This window comes from Sciurus carolinensis, chromosome 5 (genome assembly GCF_902686445.1).
Source record: "Sciurus carolinensis chromosome 5, mSciCar1.2, whole genome shotgun sequence".
NCBI lineage: Eukaryota > Metazoa > Chordata > Mammalia > Rodentia > Sciuridae > Sciurus > Sciurus carolinensis.
In genome coordinates, this window is record NC_062217.1 from 113,985,610 (window position 1) to 114,000,592 (window position 14,983).

Sequence of the window (14,983 nt, forward strand, 5' to 3'; positions counted from 1 at the left end):
GTTTATCCCCACGAAACAAATTGGAGGCAACGAATCAGGACCCAGCATGGAGAGTTAAGGAATTTATCTCTGAGGCCAGCATCTTTAATGAAAGCTACATTTATTTTATTTTAAGAGCTTGAAAGAACTCCCCCATGTGACCAACAATTAATCCAAACCAATGATGTGCTGAAAAATCACTCTGACCATAATTGGAAGTCACTACAAGAAATTGCCTCTTTTAGACCAAGATGAGAACAAAGATGCTACTGAATATGTTGTCTTGGGTCTTTTTGTCTGGCTGACCTTACTGTAGATGAAAAATCGGTGACAGCTGTAGCTGTGAAAGGCACAAAGATCTCTCTCAGTATTCTGTATAACGCACACACTCCCAGCTCGCATTTCTTTGTTTCCAGAGGCATTTTATTCTCGAGTTTCAAAGCTGAGAGAGAAGAAAAAAGTGCCAACTGGAAGTCAAAAACAAAACAATGAGGAGATATTCTTTAATAGATTCATCTGCATCGCTTTGTTAGAAATCTGTGAATCAGACCTCCATTTTTCCATCTCTTGAACAAAGTACAGATGAGTCACATAAAGACAGAATCTCTGAATAGCAAATTGTCATAGGAAGGCCAATGGTCGTTGGTCCCCAGTTCTGGCAAATAAAGTTTGCCAGGATCAAGGGAAGAGGTGCAGGTTTTGTTGGAATTGGTTCTAGTGCCAGCTTCCAATGTTTGATTATGTATATTAGCTAAATATTTCATTCCTCCAAAATGGGCTCGAAATTTCAGAAGAGCATACTTTGAAACATATTTCCAGTATTTCCTGCTTTCAAACAGGCCAAAAGTACCATTAAATGTATTGTCTCCAAATCTCTCTGTCCCTCTCTTTCTCTGTCTCTCTTGCATTTCCTTTCACAAGTACTTGCCAGAACTTAAGGAACCATGAATCTGAAAAACAGTCTTCTGTTTTTAATCACAAAGGCCTCCTTTTGAACTTATCTGTTGAACATCACATTCTGAATTCCCTCATACAGGAACAGGAAGTATTACAAGTAGTCAATCGGACTGATACTTGGGGCATGTAAAATCTCATGGCTAATAATAAATTTGTTATTTTACTAATAGCTGTTTAGTGAATCATTAGTAATAAGTTAAAGACTTACTTCTAAAAAAAACTATACTTTTAAAAAACTATAAAATCAGGGAATTTCAAGTCCAAACATGAAAGTGATGCTATTTTCTATGCCCTACTGAAATGTGGAAAACAGAACAAACAGATCCTTCCACTTAAGTATCTTAGAAAATCTGACTTTTAGTTAAGACTTAGCTGCCAAGTTCGAGGTACTGTTCTCTAGGCTTCATATTCAGTATCAGCAGCTGATTTATTAACCAGTTAAGATTCTGGGAAGCCTTACTGTAAATGTTCCGTGCCCAAAGGTTTAGATAGATTGAGGCCCTATAGCTCAGTAGTTATAAATTTGGAATTTGGTGCCAGACAGACCTGAGTTGACATTCCAGTTCTGTCATTTACTGGCTGTGTGGCCTTAGGCAAATTACTTAACCATTACTCAACCATTAGAAGTGGAAAATAAGAGCTTTACAAGTTTGTACAAGACAGCTCTTGCGTTTGCCAGCAGGATTAAGAGAGAAAATTCCTATAAAGCACTGGCAAGTAACATGTGCGCAACTGAGGGCAGCAACTGTATATTTTATTATTGTTGAATTAAAGGTTCTATCAGCTGTCAGTTATCCCCCAGGGAATTTGGTTCATTGATTTATCCTTCACACTCATTGAAATCTCCAGTGGTTTCTAGAAGGAAACATGAAACAGAGGGAGGCAGGAAGAACAGCCAGTGAGAAGTAGAGTAGGAGGGAAAGTTCTGCTAATCAACGAATCCGATGTTGACTTTGAAGTTCTCTGCCAAAGGGATACCATAAAACTCCAGCTATTGAATTTGTTTTTTAAAAAATATTTTTAAAAATGTTTTTGTAGTTGTAGATGGACAGAATGCCTTTATTTTATTTGTTTATTTTTATGTGGTGCTGAGAATCCAACCCAGTGCCTCACACTTGCTAGGCAAGGGCTCTACCACTGAGCTACAACTCCAGCCCCAGCTATTGAATTCTAAGCTGAGAATTCTAGAATTCTATTCTAATTCTATTCTGTTTCCACAACAGAAGCCCCTGGACACTCCAGAGATACTGGAAAAGACTGGTGAAGTTCTAGTTGCTTTATACAACAATAGTGAGGAAACCACACATAGGCAAAGTTTCAGTCACATGAATGTTAGGCAGAGTGTTGAATGGAACCAGTGAGCGAAAGGCAACTTAAAGACCTGCTTTGGGAAGGAAGCCTGGGCTTCTGCCCTTGAATGCCACTCCTGAAAGTAAAGCTCCTGAGTCTCAGGAACACATTGAATGTACACACACTTGCACATGCGCACACACACACATACAAACACAAATGCTCTTCTTATTTCAGAAATGATTTGGTACAACATTTTATTTACCTAACAGAAAGCTTGATACCTAGAGTTCAGGGTTGGACACCAAACTAGTTCTTAAAGGACAAATGCTTCATATGTGTAGTTAGAAACACTTTATAATATCTAGTAGCTCACTAAATGGATTTTTAGTAGAAATCATTATGATCAGTGAACGTTAAGCCCACAACATAAGTCCACACAAAGCAACAATTCCACAATTAGTTGTTAAAGTGGAAAAAAAAAAAAAAAAAGACAAACAACTTCACTGTCCCTTACTGCATCTAAATCATTGGCAGCTTTATTTTCTGTACTCCAAAATGTGAGTTATCACTATGTTTTCTGTTTTACTGACTTCACAGCCCTCAGTGCTATTTGACATTATCTTAGTCATTTCTTTGTCCACTTGTTTAATGCCTGCCTCCCCAGTCTAGAATAAAAACTCTCTGAGAACAGAGATTTGCTGTATTTACTTCTGAGAACACTGACACTTATTCTTGCAAAACAAGCATGTGTTGAGTACTTGCTATGGACAAACACGAAGATAAGCTCCTTCCACAAATGTTAATATATAATTAGTATCCCTATGTATACAGAAGGAATATGAGACAGATGGGTTAAGTAACTTTCTGAATCAGACAGCAAGTAGATGATAGCACTGGTATTTTAAAAAATTGAGTCTATTAAGGCATGATTTTTATCTACAGTAAAAGTTTCCCATTTTAAGTGTGGAGATTAATGGGTTTTGACAAATTTTTAGAGCTTTGTAGCCACCATCACCATTAAGACACAGAATATTTCCATTTTCCCAATACATTTTCTGTTGCCTTTTCTATAGTAACCCCACTGAGACTGGCCACTGGCAATCAATGTTCTACTTTCTGTCACTGTAGACTTCTTTATGAAATTCGTATTGAAACCCACATCAGAAAACACATTGGCTACTTTGTCTCTGAAGCCATTTCTGGAGTACATGTTCTTTGACTCCTACACAGGTGACATTCAGAAGTTTAGTTCAAATTGTTATATATTCCAAAAATTTTATAGTAAAAGCTACTTACACAAACATAAATGTAAATAAATAAAAATATGCCCACCATTATTTATTGAAGTATAAAAAGAACTTCAAATATGAGATAAACTGATTCAAATTCTGTTTTTTGTTTTGTTTTTTTTTCTCTTGCTAGGCTTTGTGACTTTGGATGAGTTTTTCACTTGCCAAGTCTGTTTCCTGATCCACATGAAATAGAGATATTTATAAACAATTGTAAAGATGGTAAAAACATTATGAGAGGTCATGTAATTAACAGACAGACCAAGTTGCCTACACCTAACAGACCATTGATAACCATTGCACACTTTACTATTTCTCTTCCAGATATAAGGTCACATGGCCTTAGATGCTGAGAAGTGTTTTTTTCAAAATACCACAATTTCCTATGGAAACTCACAGGCATCTATGTGAAGTAGATGAATAAATTATTACTCAGATTCTTTAGATGGAGAAACTAAAGCAAAGGACCCTCAAAGTCAATATGCATGGGTTGCAAAATAAACCATTGGCAGAGTAAGGTCAAACTCAAGATTGTTTGCAAGGAGAACCAAAGTAATTATGTCTATTTTTCATTGCCACTACATTCCTGCTCAGGTGGTAGGAGGAAGGCTGCCATAATTACTTTGGTAGGTGAGGAATCTCAAAGATGGGTGGGTTAAATGACTATAATGGCTTGGATATGATGTGTCTCCCTCCTATAAAGCCAGGGACATCCAAAGGTGAAATGCTTAGATTTTTGAGAGCTATGACATCATCAGTTGATACTAGTTTGAATGGACTAACTGGATGATAAGTATAGGCAGGTCGGGCATGACTAGAAAAGGTGGATCACTGGGGCTTTCCCTAGAGAGAGAGGTGCATATTTCCCATGACCCCTGCCCCTTTTCCTCTGTCTCTTCTTCCGGGTCACCATAAGCAGAGCAGCTTTGCTCCACTATACCCTTCCACCATGATGTTCTGCCTAACCTTTGGCCCAAAACAATGGAGTCAGTCAACCATGGACTACCTCTATGAAACTGTGGTCTGGAATAAACTTTCCCTCCTCTAAGTTGTTCTTGTTAAGTATTTTGGTCCCAGAAAAGAACTGAGTAACACAATGACCTGTAAAATTTATTAATGTTAAATAATAACAGCAAGGACTAAAGTGTTAACCTCTGGATTTACCATTTTCTTAACATTGAGCTTGCCCATCTCACAAACTTTAAAGCTGAAACTTTGTAAAAATGAATTGCTGATAGGCATACTCAAGAAAAATGAAAAGAATAACAAGACAGAAGGGAAATGGAAAGAACTCTTAAGAAATTTGACGGAATAAAGATAAACACTGAAAATGGTAGAAGTTGTGAATATGGCCCATATGTTCTTCTGGAGCCTGAAATTACCCAGACAAATAGGTGGGAATATATGACTGCTAGACAGACAATGTACCAGAAATATCCATTTAGGGATATAGTAATCAAAGTGTTATCAAGAAATGTGTCTTCAAGATCAAAGAGAATATGCTATCCCTATGATGACTCAGAAATTTCAAAATTTCTGGTTTATGGCTGCATAAAATGAGTTATTGGCTTGAACCAGAATAGAGAAGACAGACTTGTGATTCAGGGAAAAAAAAAAAAAAAAAACTTTACTCCTTTTTAGCTAGCTCCTTGCAAAAGAATGTTATGATAGTTGGTGAAGAAGCACTTTCTAAAATAAGAAGATCTGTTTTGGGTACAGAACAATTCTTAATATTTCCATGTTTTAAAAGCAGTAGTTTCCAGCACTGTTTAAAAATTAATAGAGTATGATGTTCCAGAATTCTTATACCCTTTTCTGAAGACAGAGTGGAGAGGAGGATTTTGCTGATATTAAGTCACAAGCTATATAAGGCATACCTCTTGAATATGTGTTGGCACTGACTTCATTCCACTTCCTACGAGCTAACCTACTTTTTTTTTTCTCTTTAAGATATAGCAAAATGAAGACTATACCTTCGTTATTTTGATGGAGATATAGAACTTCAGTTTCTAGAGATACTTTCTGAGTATTTCTAAGGAGAGCTTATTCCCAGGAGGGCTTAATGAACACCACCGTTGCTCCTGCGTCAAGGGCAATTTAAGAACAGTCCTGACTAGAGGCAGAATGACAAATCTTCGTGGGAGGTGTTTGAATTATGCTGGAATTCAGACCATGAAGTGACACACAATAGCATTTCACTTCAGTTCTTCCCTAGCCTGCCTCTTAAGTCATTGAAAGAGCAAAACAACATTCTATGTTTCTAGATGCTTGAAATATGTGGGACGTATGTGTACATGATGTTGGGGTTGGAGAGAGAATGTCTTTACTCTTTATGGAAGTGACACTTTCAGAATTCAAGCTTCCAAGTTCAATTTTACCAATTGATCTAAACCAGAGTAGATAGCTGGGAAAAGATAGACACTTAGCAAAGATGAAAAATTGGTGAAAATAATCACCAATATCTTTTTATGGGACCACAGTGCCCTCCTTCCCCAGTGTGTGACTTTGTAATGACTCTCATGTGTGCTCAGTTTTCCCCATTCTAGCCATCATAGCCACACTCCTCCACCTCACCCACAAGATATAGCATCCTACCCAAGAGCCATATGCCAGAACTTTCCTGAGCTCTTGTCAAAATATTGAACTAAAACCCTTTCCTACTCGAGATAAAATGGCATGTGACTGTAAATATATCTAGTTTGACTCGCATAGCATCACTTCAGATATGCACTAGTACTAACCATTAAAAGCAGAGTGCTCATATACAAATCAGACTTTTGTACTTTATAAGAACTGGAAGATCTGAAAATGTTTGGCTCACCATTTTGGGGGAGTAAAGCCAGGATGCCTCCTTTAGACATGGACATTGCAGGTTACCAAGTTCCTAGTGAGCTCACGCCACCAGATGTACCATTTATTTTGAGGTGTGGTATGTGGTTAGGGACTTTCCATCAATGTAGTCCAAGAGAACAGAGCAAGTGATTCTTCATTCAGAAGCATAGAGGGGAGTTAAGAGGCCTGGGAGGGGGGAAGAGGTTGCCTCTGTGGCTACTAGGTATGTCATTGTTGCTTGTACACAGATAGGCATGACTAAGTTCCCACAGATTTGGAGAATTATTTTTTTGTGTGTGTTGTTATTTTATCTCAGAGAAAAAAATAAAAATTCAAAGAACAAAAGGAATTCAAGACCATCACCCAAACAACTCCATGTTGTCTTTTAACTGTGTTATTTTGAGTCTCATGGGAACATTCAATGATGATCTATTTAGGGGATGTTCCAGAACTGACTGTGCTATTGTATATGTTCCCTTTACATTGCACCAATCTACATTCTGCCCCTACACTCCTTTTTCTTTTCTCCACCCAGTACCCAAGGTAACCATATAAACATATGACAACATCTACAAACATACAGAAGCAATTTTTCTTTTTAGGAGAAAATAGGGTCATTCTATTTCTCTACAACATAAAAATACAACATAGGTAATGGGATGTTTATGTCACTTAAAAGTCCTTTGACAAATTTTCACAGTCCAAGGAAGAATCCCATCTCTTTTCTGTCTCTATCTCTATCTTAGGCTGCTCCTAAGCAAAGCATGGGAGTTGGACTCACTTGGACATTGCTCATTGGGAAAGCCACCTTGTTGAAAGCCTGGGTTTGGGCATCAGAGTGACCTAACTTTGAATCCTTCCTCTGCCACTTACTGGCTCTGTCATCCTTGGATGCAGTATCATTTAATCCAGTGAGTAAACCAGAAACAAGGCACAGCAGAACAAGGGCCCCTCAACTTATGCAAGTCCACCTTCAGTTAACTTTTCCAGAAATTATCCAAGGGAAACTGTGAAAATAATCTCATATTTTAATGTTAGCATATATATGAATGTATTATGTTATGTGGTATTTTCATTTTGAATTACATATGGAGGAGGGTACAGTGATCTTTTTGATACTTAGCTATTCTAAAAATCTTAGTCATGACCTGTGTATGTGTGTGTGTGTGTGTTTAAATCTCCAAATGAAGCTAATAGTACATGTACTCACAGAGTATTTGCAAAGACTGCAGCAGACAAACTTGCAAACTGTTCCACTCCATACTGACAGGGAAGGGATCCATAGTAGTTGTCTTAAAGCAGCATGTGCTGCCTTTCCATTTCAGTCCCTTTCCCCCATCACAGCCCTCAAGGTTTGGCCTCTGAAAGCACCTCCCATCTCCAACCTCTCCTGACCTCTCTCTTCCCTTCTCTTCCATACCTTTCTGTGTTCTTAGTATTTCCTCCACTTATTTCCACCATAAGTTTGAAAGCTGCTTGAAGGCAGGAATTTGGTTGCTCTGTCCCACAGTGCTGTCCCCCAAGGGTTTCTGGAATAGAAAACTAGGTGAATGCATGGGACAAGAGAAAGGGAAGCCTCTAAGTCTCAGTGATGAATGTGGGTACTGTCTCAAACTTCAGCCACTTTCTGGCTTCAGTTCCTTCCCTTTTCCCCTTCGCTGCCTCCAGTTATTTTCCCTGCTTGTAGCTGGTATATGGTTTTTTAGATCAGTGGAGCACATGGGTTAAATGCCTCATTAGCACTTTTTTTTTTCTAGTGGCTCAAAAGTAGATGCCCTCAAGTGGCTCTTAAGACTACATGCACAGCTCTGGTTGTGGCAGCAGCCTGGTAGGAATCTGCATTCACTCATTCTCTGGACTCTTGAGTATGTACAAAAGTGAGGACATCCCTCCCAGCTGTTCCAACAGCCTTCATTTGGGGCTTTACCCTGTGTTCAAGTAGTAAAAACTGGCTTTTTATTCAGAGAGGCCGAAATATATTCTTTATACACTGTTTAAAATAAAGAACAGCCTTGAACATTCAATCCAGTGATTTTATAGTTTTCTAGTTGTTCAAAATAAAATTAAGTAGACATATAATGATAAAAGAGATTTTAAGGGGAAAAATATTCATTGCTGTAATTTGTCTCCTAAATAATAATAACAGATCAGCTACAGTCTCTTTTATCAGAAATTTCCACTGTCTTCGTTTCCTCTATGACACAAGGCCCAAGACCTACATTATTGCATTAAGTTTGCAAAGCTATTGAGATGCCCTTGAGTAAGATTCATCATCTTGTCCTAAATTCTCTACACGCTCCACTAAAAGCCTAGTGGCAGACTGAAGGGATTGTCAGAAAGCATAAAAGACAAAATAAAAATTTTATGCTCTTTTAGGCAAGTGAAGATTTGCCCTGTGGCAATTTCTGATATTAACTCATTAATCCTCACAACCTATCCAGAGGATAGATTTCATGAAGGAGCAGCCCTTGTCATCTTATTCACTATCAAAACTTATACCAGAGAGCTGGCCCTTCCCCTAGGCTTGGTCTCCTCAGAGTCCAAAAGGAATGGGAGACAGGAACAGATGAGATTCAGAAGCATCCCTAGAGTTCCCTTCACATTGGGATAGTCAGTGACACAACACTGCACTGGGTTTAACACTCTGTGGTCGCCATCTTGAAGTTCATAACCAATGTTGACCCAGGGACCTTGCGTTTTCATTTTGCAGATTATACAGCCAGTCCTTCCTGTCACACATCATTGGGAAAAATAGGAGAAACAATGTTAGTAACACATCATTTGGGCCTAGAAATGTCTTTGATATCCTCAATGATGCCAATAATATAGTAGTGAAGTCCACATTTTCTATCACTTCATCAGTACTCCAGGTTTTCTCTACTTGTTCAAATTTACTTTAGTCTAGGTGATTACAATTCTATCTAAAACATAAGGTTAGATATCAATTTTCCTACTAGAGTCTATTTATGCTACATTTACTTCATGTTTTCTTGGTTTGAAATCCTGTTTACTTTATAGTGTGTTTAATTGTTGCCATATAATCCTATACCTTCCTTGCATGTGGCACCTCAATATTGTGCAATTTCTAATAGTCAGCATGAAATCATAACTTAGAAAAACATTGCTGAGCTAATTAGAGGGACTATCAAAATAAATCCAAATCTTTTCTGGGCCACCATCCATATCTGAATCATAAGTGTGAAAATGTTTACAAATCATTACAAATTTTCCACATAGATTTGCTCAGTGTTAGGACCAGTCGTGTTTTTTCAGTCATTTGAGTTGACATGTTGGATCATCTCCAGTGAGAATACTGATTTTAGAGGCACTCAGCTTATTAGTGATTATAAAAATCAAAAGACAAAAATAAAATAGCCCTTAAAGTGGAAAATGTAAGAGACATTCTTCATGGAACAAATTAAAGTCTTTCATAAACATGTTACATTATTTATCTAAAAAAAATTTTTTTCACTGAGGTTGTAAAGGCAAGAATTGAAGTAAACTAGCTGGGTCTTAAATTATTTTGTATGTTCTGATAAAATTACTTGCTAAGAAAACCATAGTTGGAAGTCTAAAAATTATATAGGAGTGAATGGTTTGTTTTATAGAGGAATTTTAAAATAAGTGTTCACCTATTGTTACTTTTATAACCTTAGAATTGAGTTTCCTTCCACCTCTGCATAATTCTAAGACTGTTTTTACTACTTTATTTGAGATTCATCATACCTACTATGTGCAAGGCATTGGAAAAACCCATTAATGCTCCATATTTCTTTTTTCCATGTTCTTTTTCCAATTAGTTTGAACACTACAAATATATTTTGGAAAACGATTAACTTATTTCTTTCAAATCCCTAAAGCCTTTCCTATAAAAAGCCAGATATTATGTTTTAAAATTCAAGGAAGTAGGGTTTAGTTTTGCATTCTGATAAAAATGACTTATATATGCTTATATAAATGCTTACACAAATAAGTTTTAGGGAGTCTATGAACCCCTAAAATTGCAGGTGAAATTTTATAACTTTCATCTGACTCTCAAAGAATTTGTGACTCTAAATATAAAATGCCCCCAATGCCACATTCTTCTAGGTTACTCGGTCATTACCATGAAACTCTTCAATGAGTTCAAAAGCCATGAAGTCCAAAATAAGTCATTTTTTTTTATTTTAAAAATTCTCTGTGATTCAATGGTTTTATTGATTTGTTGTGCTTTGGACTCATATGGTTCTGCAATTATGTTTTCTGTTGGTGAGCTGTACATTCTCTATGAAGATACAATCTATCTCTATGAAGATACAATCTACCTTGTAGACATAATTACTTTCAGTTTATACTTTTATTTCAGTTTATACTTTCATAATTACTTTTCAGTTTTGCCACAGTTTAGATAACTTTTGTACTCTCATATTCATTGGTGAGATTCATAAATGTTTAGATGATGTCAGAATAGAGAACATAAATTTCCTTGATGGTAACAGAAAAGAATTTCTAACTTGGTGTTATAGTTTTGATGTGAGGTGGCCCCCAAAAACTCACACGTGAGAAAATGTAAGAAAGTTCAGAGGAGAAAAGATTGTGTTGTAAGAGTCTTAACCCAATCAGTGATTTAATCCCCTGATAGAGATGAATTGAGTGATAACTGAAGAGGTAGGGTGTGCCTGGAAGAGGTGGGAATTGGGTCATAGCTTTGGGTATATATTTGTATCTGGCAAGTGGAGACTCTTTCTCTGCTTCCTGATCTAAGGTGAACTGCTTCCCTCTACCAGACACTCTGCCATGATGTTCAGCCTTACCTCAAACCCCAGGGAATGGAGCCAACCTTCTATGGACTAAGACCTCTGAACTGTGAGCCCTCAAATAAACTTTTACTCCTCTATAATTGAGCCGGTCAGATGCTTTTAGTCACAACAACAAAAAAGCTGACTAAAACATTTGGCTAATATCTGTTAAATAATATGTGGGGAAATAAGAAGGATTACATGTAGATGACATTATGGTTTGACTAAAAGTAGAAACTATATATTTGGCCAAAATGATTCAAGTGAATTTATTCCAATCTCATTTCTATTTTGCTCTATGAGACTTATTTTCCAAAGAAGAAATTTCAGTTACACTATAACACAAAATAATGCCAATAATTTGTCTTTGGTTTTGAAACTTTAAATACCATCTTCCAGATTCAGAATTTTGAAATGTGCTATATAGCATTTTTATAAATTTTGTCTCTAAATACTGTCACTATCACTGTTTTAACAATATGGAATGAGAAATATTTTTAAAGGTAGTAATGAAGCCCCAGAAATTTTTTTCCATATTCAACTGGCCAATGGACACTTATCAAATAATAGTAAGAGCAATAATATTGACTGCTCATACTCATGATAATAAACAAATGCTATGTGATTCATAAGGAAACTGAGGCTTAGTTTCAGTAATGGGTCAAATGTCACTAAGCAAGTCTCAGGACCTGGACTTGAATCCATGCCTGTAGATCAGTAAATCTCATGCTCCAAACCCACCCTGTCTGTAAGCTTGAGTACATGAAAAATAATTGATTGATATTAAAGTATACTGATAAAAAAAATAATGTACATTCCTTTGGAAATATATGCCTCACTCACAAGAAAAACAGTGATCAAAGAACCACATGATACCAAAGCATAACAAAATTAAGAACCATAGAATCTAAGAGAAGTTTTAGAATCCCATGCCCTCAGGTACATGGCAAAGTGGTTCAGGGAAGACGTGTGGCCTATTTGCAAGAAATTGAGCAATTCAGCTATTCTCTGACCCTCAGGCTCCCCACCTTGCAAATGGTCTGGTGAGCTGAATATTCTTTTTCTTTTTTTTTTTAACATATTTTAGACTTTTTTTTAATTGACAAAAATTGCATGTATCTATGCTGTAGAATATGATGTTTTGAAGTAAGGACATATTATAGAATGGCCAAATCAAACTAAAAAACATACATATTGCCTCACATACTTATTTATTTGCAGTAAGAACACTCAAAATCAACTTTCTTAGAAATTCTCAAGGCCAACTTACACTATTATTAACTATTAACTGTTTATTATTAGCTATTAACTGTGGTCAACGTGGTGTAGAATAGATCTCTTGAACTTATTCCTCATATCTAACTGTAATCATGTATCCTTTGACCTCTCCCACTCCTTTCCATCTACCATTCTACTCTCTACTATGAATCCAACTTTGTTAGACTTCAAGTTTAAATGAGATCATCTAGTCTCACTATGACTTTCTGTGCTTGGTTTATTTCACTTAATTTTCTCCAGGTTCATTCAATTATTGCAAGTGACAGAATTTCTTTCCTTTTTAAGGCTGAATGGTATTTCATGAAGTATATGCCACATTTTCTTTTATCCATTCATCCACTGATGGACACTTAAGTTACTTCTGTATCTTGATTGCAGTGAATAATGCTGAAAGATATCTCTTTGACATACTGATTTCATTTCCTTTGGACATATTCCCAGTTGTATGACAACTGGATCATATGGTAGTTCTACTTGAAATTTTTGAGGACAATCCATATTGTTTTCCACAGTGTATGTACTTTTACATACTCATCAACAGTATGCACATCCTAACCATTTTTTCTCATTTTTAATAGCTATTTCAATAGACATGTAGTGATATCTTGTTGCTTTAGTTTTATTAAAACACTGATGAACATTTTGGAGTTGAACAATTCTTAACTTCCACACCTTAAAAGTCTGGCAAGCCTTGTCAGGGAAAGGTTTCACAGCAATCTCGTTTGAAGTTACATTTTCAGTCTTTAAATATGAAACAAAATCATCTATTTTGAGTTATAATTAAGTATATATTCCTTTTATAATTTCATTTAAAAATTTTTTGAACCATGGTTAGATGATTTTAATCCCCAGATAAGTTAATCCATGAAATAATACAACCATAGAAAAAAAGATTTTACTCAAAGAAATATGACTGATTTTCCTTCATGTCTGTAACACTGTTTGGTCTAGCTCTGATATTTCTGATCAATTGTTGGCTGATGCTGCTATATTACATAATGTAGATCTTTAAAATATGTTATTTCTAACACTGAGAGTTTTCCTGCCAATTACTTCATGATTTTGAATTTCCAAATAGGAAAATCGGGAAAAAAACGATTATTCATTGTTGAATCTTATTATTGTATTATCAACACACTGTCTTCAAATTGACACAGTGTTTCCAGGTCAATTTCAGATGTTAAAAGGGAAATCTATCCTGACTGATTGCTTTCAAAGGATCCCAGGTGAACGTATGTGCCACAGTGTTCCTCTGCTACTGCCATTTTAAATGAAAAGCTAATATCAAGTTACTGAATTAAGACCGAATTTAGTGTTTCCAGTTATAGTAATACTCCATCCTCTTTAGACTAGGTTGGGTACAGACCAGCGAGTGCATTCTGTTTACACCTTCAACACCAGTCTCAGAGCTCTAGCAACCACCTCCATCAGCTTCCCAAATTACTAAGGTGTGTTTATTTTACAAAACCTCTTTAGAGGAATATAGACTTTCATAAGAAAAAAATCAACAATATTTTGTAACATTGCACAGAATAACCCGATTTGACAAATTGACATATAGATGTCAATAAAATGGGGCTACGGAGCAATAAATAAGCACAATGGGTCTGTGGATGACTAAAAGTCACATGGATAATTTCATGTCTCTTGGGTCTTATCTAGTGAACAGAACGAGTCTTTTTTTTTTTTTTTTTTTTTTACTAAATGAACCACTGACCATGTAAAATCTGATAGGTGATTTCAAGGAGTAAGATACATTCTTAGGAAGTTGGACTAATTGTGCCCTTTTAGCCTTGTTCTTAACAATTTTATCAACTTTGCAGAATTAGAAAACAATTCAGGACCTGAGAAATCCCTAGTAATATATGAATATGTTACAATTTCCTCCTAAATTTGCCCCACTGAGTACCATATAGCACAGAAATTTATTGAGATAGTAGTAAAAATTGGGCTGATATGAATATAATCCAAATAATTTTCTGAAATAATATCCAGAAACTCAACAACATTCTGCATTCTATATAATATCACCTTTGTTATTAGTATATTTACTGGCAAGTGCCAGATAATTATTTAAGTGGCAAATGATGACTAAAGGTCTGAAAAAGTTGATGCAATTATCTACAATAAGGCAAAATGAAACTATGGGAACCTAGTTACTTAGCATTCACTTATTAATGAGAGATTCAGTTGTCCTCATTTTTTCCATAGCTATATTGAGGCAAAATTAAAGTACAATAAAATGCACATATTTGAAGTATGTAATTTGATCAGTTATGACATATATGTAACCAATACTATCAATATAAAAAGCATTTTCAGTACTTTTTTTAAGATTTGAAATTATACAGACTGTGTTTCCTGCATGATTTATTACATTAGAAATCAATCACCTTAAGATATATAGAACCTCACACCCACATGTCAGCTATTTCAAAATTAAATGGTGTACTCATAAATATCTCAGAAGTCAAGGAAGAAAGCACAAGAAAAATAAATAAAAAGTGCTTTAAACTAAGTGATAATAAAAGCTTAAAATATCAGGATCTCTGGGGTGAAATAGTACTCAGTTCAACA

The 14,983-nt window shown here is 35.8% G+C and overlaps 1 protein-coding gene across 1 annotated transcript in view; it reads left to right on the plus strand.

Annotated features, from left to right (window-relative positions):
* Positions 1-11,144: 11,144 nt before the first annotated feature.
* The window catches only part of Cabcoco1 (ciliary associated calcium binding coiled-coil 1), a 133,623-nt gene continuing 129,784 nt past the window's right edge, over positions 11,145-14,983 (plus strand). The window contains exon 1 of the mRNA XM_047554243.1: positions 11,145-11,195. The gene's annotated coding sequence lies outside the window, so the exon portion shown is untranslated. The remainder of the gene's footprint in view (positions 11,196-14,983) is intronic.